The sequence below is a fragment of the Thermobia domestica genome, chromosome 14 (genome assembly GCF_964235325.1).
Source record: "Thermobia domestica chromosome 14, izTheDome1.hap1.1, whole genome shotgun sequence".
NCBI lineage: Eukaryota > Metazoa > Arthropoda > Insecta > Zygentoma > Lepismatidae > Thermobia > Thermobia domestica.
The window spans coordinates 65,110,816-65,116,815 of record NC_137467.1 but is presented as its reverse complement, the minus strand read 5'-3'; positions in this window follow the sequence as shown (position 1 = coordinate 65,116,815).

The window sequence follows — 6,000 nt, the reverse complement described above, 5'->3', positions numbered from 1 at the left end:
AAGTAGAATTACAGGGACAAATAATACAAGGAAGGGTAACTAAGAGAGAAAAAAATCAGAAAATTACTGGTAGTTCTAAAGTGGTCTTCTGGGAGTTAGAGTGGTGACACTAATACTGTATTCATGAAAGACTCTCATTCATGAAGACTCTTATGCATTTATAACACTTTCGATTCTTGTTGACGTAGAATAATTAGATGGCCAACAAATATATTCCCTTTTTCTAGCTGCAGTCTTGTCCTGGAAACAAAATCCTACAGATCATCCCGTGCTCTTGATTAACCTGCCTCAGCCCAGCTGTGCTTTAACCCACGATATTTCTCATGGGGTTGATCTCTGCTACACGAGGCGGCAAGTGAATTAAAATCAATCTCAGACTACTCTGCGAATTATTCCTTAATTAGAGGATATATATATTGGCAACTGGTCTATTTGCAACGTAATGACTCCGTAAGGATGAAGTCCTCGTACTTCATTACGTTTAAGTACTGACCACTGTTCAAGTATCGATCAATTCCGTGAAGCACGCGGCTGGAAATCATATCCCACAACAATATATATATATATATATATATATATATATATATATATATATATATATATATATATATATATTGTCTCTGCGAATACAGGAAGCCCATATTCAGTGTCATAAACGTTACACCTTTGACTATACCTAGGTGCTAAAACGGTGCCTCTCATTCGATTTTGTGAATATCGAGTCCTCTTAGAAAACTACATTTTCCAGTTGCGATCCTAAACGGCATTTGCAGATATTTTGTTCGTCTGAGAAATCTTCCTTCACCTCAGCAACACAGCTACCTAACTGAGCATGACAAAAGCTTCAAATCGCTCTCTGGTGTTACCAGGTAAGTGAGAAGCTTCACTTAGATCTCAAGATCTCTCGTGTGTTTAACCGGGTTTCTTATACAAAGTTCACACCTTTCATGATAGAAACATGAGGACTACCAGGAGATCGTGAAAGAAACAGTCTGATCGTAGTACGATATTGCCGAAGTCAACGCGGGACTGTAGATTCCGGAGTAGACATTCGTCTGCCAGCTCCAGTTGCAGCATAGGCCTCCAACTCCAATAAGGTTATAAGGACTAACTATCTATGCATGAACAGCAATGCTTTGACCTGTAAGACACAAAAAGTCTAATCGAGAGAACAATAAGTATGATGCTTCTTATTGTTCTGTATATATGTATGCATGTTTCAGTATACTAAGTACGATGTAATATGGTGGTTAAGGTTATGAATTTTTAGTCTCAGGGAAACTACCATTTGTTTTTTAAGTTATATTGTTGCGTCAGTATCATATTATGTTAATGAAATGCAAATCATTTTAGAATCGAGAGAATAATAAGTATGTATGTTTATTACTTGTTCCGTATCTATGCATGTGTGTTACAATGTAATTATTCCATGAACAACGTATTGATTTTCATTTTACTTCAAATTCTTCAATTCTTAAATCCTACGGTGTTTGTGTTTTCCTTTAGTTTTGTTTTCCTCTGTGTCTTCATTTGTTTATAATAAAATAGATAGAGAGCGTACTAGTAAAAGTGAAGAGAGAGAGATAGAGGACAGGGAAAAGAGAGGCAAAGAGGAAATGGAACCTCTCCTTTTTGTTTTGTTTTCTCTCTCCCTCTGCATTGATGTATATAACTATGTGTGGCGCGTAAAGAAAGACGATTTACAGCATGGAACAGGGGATATACAATGTAATAACATAAATATTATCTTCGAAATAACTATTATAGTTCAACTGCAAATTAAAATTGAATTGTTAACACATTTCGTTTAAATGATTTAGATTCGCAAATGCGATAACTATTGTTAGTCTGTAATATTTAACGACGCATTTTATATAGGAAGATATTCTAAATCTTTTTCTAACGTAATTGTAAAAACTGGTTCTGGTATTGTTAACCTATTATTGACATTCTGCAAACATGTAGAATTAGGTAAAGAAAAGAAGGAAAATTAGGTAAGTGAATGTGATTTAATCAAACAGAAAATGATTTCAATAAACTATAATAAATGTAAAGTGGAAGTAGGAATTGGATAATAAACAGAGACCAAGTCACATTACACCAAAATCTTTTAACTGTGGAAGAGACAATGTTGTGTAATGTCAGGAAGCAGAATATCACCACACACACACACACACACACACACACACACATATATATATATATATATATATATATATATATATATATATATATATATATATATATATATATATATATATACAGGGTTTTTCAAACCAACACCGGCAACGTTCGGGAGGTGTTTTCTGACAGCAAGATAAGACAAAAAGTATAGACCAACTTTGGTGCACAAACACTTCCTTTCCGAATTATAGGCTACCGAAATCATGAAACTCTTTATGTCAAGTCATGAATGTAACGATGCATTATGAGACGTACTTTTATAGTAGTCTTAAACAGAGTTTTCAGAAGAAAGTAAAGATTGATTAATTCACAGCTATAACTTGAGTTTCTGATCAAAGAGTAACATATTCTTACCTTCCGCGAAAAAATAGAAATCAACGTTAGAAGAAACGCAGTAGAAGATAGAAATTACAAACACAGCGTACATGCTTTGCCGAGCTGGGAGCGGTCCGCCAACATTTTGCTCATAATAAACGTTTCATAAAGGTCATAAGTAATTTCAAACTTCTATCAGTATGGATTATGACAGTGTCTGGTTCGATTACCATGAATTCCCGTGTGGGATAAGCTATTCTAAGACGGTATCGGGTTTTATGTACAGATGAGGGAAGAATACACTATCACGGTCTATAGGTTCGGGTGCTATCGGATCAATAAAGAGAGACTTAGTCGTGTACCCACCGTTGCTGACGGGCCAATCGCACTGCAGAAGAAGGGTTAGAACATTTGTTATCAATAGTCTTATATGAATTATTTTTATATTTTTGATCTTCAGACTATTATTTTCTAGAAGGCAACTCATGACTAAGTACAAAAGTAAAATAAGCACTGGATTGTTGCAGAGAAGACAAACCTTGCACTGCGCTACGTTAAACCATTATCAATACGGTAAAAATGAAATATTAAAAGATGCATTTAGTATATGATAATACTTATCCTGTTAAATAAAAAATATCACTATGATATACGCATAAATTGCACTATTGTGTTATCAGTTGATTTAAACATCAACACTCATAATAAATAATTTTAAGCAATATATTTTATTCTTTAAGAAATCACAAACACATTTATATATATAGCACAAACAACCATGTATTCTCGTAACGAAATAGTGGCCCAAGATTCCGGCTTTAGCGAACGCGAATACGATGTCGGTAAGGACGCAAGCATGTTACGACTTCACTGATTTATTGAAATACGCAATAATTCTTGAAGACAAAGTACGTATTCTTCTTTCATAGTTGTTCGGAAAACCAATTCCTTTAGGAGGGTCTTTGGACGCTCTTCCATTGTTATATGGCTTTTCACGTCGCTGAACGAAAAAGTTTATTCACTTTTCTTTTTCAAATGGCTTTTAGTTTCACTTATACATTTTAACTCTAATTGTAATTAAAATTTTTGAATACTACTTGGAATATATACTTCTACACTTCCGATAACGAGTTTTAATATTCTAAACATATTTGCAATTTTGTGAGACAGTTGAGGCATTGCATGTTTTGCTGTGTATTTCCAGGGTGTTACTTCTTACGCCTCTTCTGCGTGTTACGCCTCATGGTCGCTCTGAAGGCGTGTGGATACACTAGTATAATAAAAAATAGTTCCCACACAACACTTAATTTTTAAGCAATTTCTTTCCTGATAAAAGTTAATTGAATATTGCCCCATTGGGAACAAATTAATCACATTAAAACACATAATAATATAAGTAATAACTAATTATTGTAAAAAACTACACATTATGACGTATAGTTCACCACTGCCTTTTAGCTTCGAAATTCAGCTTTGGGTAGGAGGGAGAAGAATGTTAAGTTGAGTTGAATGTTTTGTCCATATTTGCTCAGACGAAGAGGAAAGTAAGTGGGTGGATGCACACACACACACATAGAATGTATGAGCAAAGGAATTCGCAGAATCTCGGTTTCTGAGAATTTTTGTTCTGGTGCGCAGCAGTTCCAACAAATCTTCTTTGAATACGAGAGCTGATTGAGAAGTATATAAGGATAAAGTTATAGGATAAAATCTTAGATGATGCCTGTGTAGAGCAATAGTGGCTCAATGGTAGAGTTCAACTCTGGTGCTATAGATCATCGGTTCGACCTCTGCTCATGGCATGTGGACTTTGTGAACACCATGTGTTTATTAGAGGTTCTCCTGATTCCACCCATTCTCTTCACACCTCAAATTAATCGCCCCAATTTTCAATCCTTTGAAACTTTGTTCACACGACGCGAAATTGTCAGATCAAAGTTGTAGTATTCGAGTTACTGTATATTTCCGCTGTGCAATAATATAACCGTTTCACTTTCATTATCAGTGTCTGTTGACGATTCCAAAAGTGGGTCTTCACAGACTTCTGTGATATTCTGGAGTCATTAGTTTACACCATTACATAAGTGTCTTTATAAATTTCCGTTTTATATGTAGTTTTGAAATAAGTATTAAATCACATTGACACATTATTATCCAAGTCCTACTTTCGCTTTACATTTATTATAGTTTATTGAAATCATTTTCTGTTTGATTAAATCTCATTCACTTACTTAATTTTCCTTCTTTTCTTTACCTAATTCTACATGTTTGCAGAATGTCAATAATAGGTTAACAATACCAGAACCAGTTTTTACAATTAGGTTAGAAAGGGATTTAGATATTATTCCTATATAAAATGCGTTGTTAAATATTACAGACTAATAATAGTTATCGCATTTGCGAATCAAACTCATTTAAACGAAATGCGTTAACAATTCAATTTTAATTTGCAGTTGAACTATAATAGTTATTTCGAAGTTAATATTTATGTTATTACATTGTATATCCCCTGTTCCATGCTGTAAATCTTCTTTCTTTACGCGCCACACATAGTTATATACATCAATGCAGAGGGAGAGAGAAAAAAACAAAAAGGAGAGGTTCCATTTCCTCTTTGCCTCTCGTTTCCCTGTCCTCTATCTCTCTTCACTTTTATTCGTACGCTCTCTATCTATTTTATTAGAAACAAATGGAGACACAGAGGAAAACAAAACTAAAGGAAAACACAAACACCGTAGGATTTAAGAATTGAAGAATTTGAAGTAAAATGAAAATCAATACGTTGTTCATGGAATAATTACATTGTAATACACATGCATAGATACGGAACAAGTAATAAACATACATACTTATTATTCTCTCGATTCTAAAATGATTTGCATTTCGTTAACAGAATATGATACTGACACAACAATATAACTTAAAAAACAAATGGTAGTTTCCCTGAGACTAAAAATTCATAACCTAAACCACCATATTACATCGTACTTAGTATACTGAAACATGCATACATATATACAGAACAATAAGAAGCATCATACTTATTGTTCTCTCGATTAGACTTTTTGTGTCTTACAGGTCAAAGCATTGCTGTTCATGCATAGATAGTTAGTCCTTATAACCTTATTGGAGTTGGAGGCCTATGCTGCAACTGGAGCTGGCAGACAAATGTCTATCCGGACTCTACAGTCCCGCGTTGACTTCGGCAATATCATACTACGATCAGACTGTTTCTTTCACGATCTCCTGGTAGTCCTCATGTTTCTAACATGAAAGGTGTGAACTTTGTGTAAGAAACCCGGTTAAACACACGAAAGATCTAGAGATCTAAGTGAAGCTTCTCACTTTCCTGGTAACACCCAGAGAACGATTTGGAGCTTTTGTCATGCTCGGTTAGGTAGCTGTGTTGCTGAGGTGAAGAAAGATTTCTCAGACGAACAAAAAATCTGCAAATGCTCATTTGGATCGCAACTGGGAAATGTAGTTTCCTAAGAGGACTCC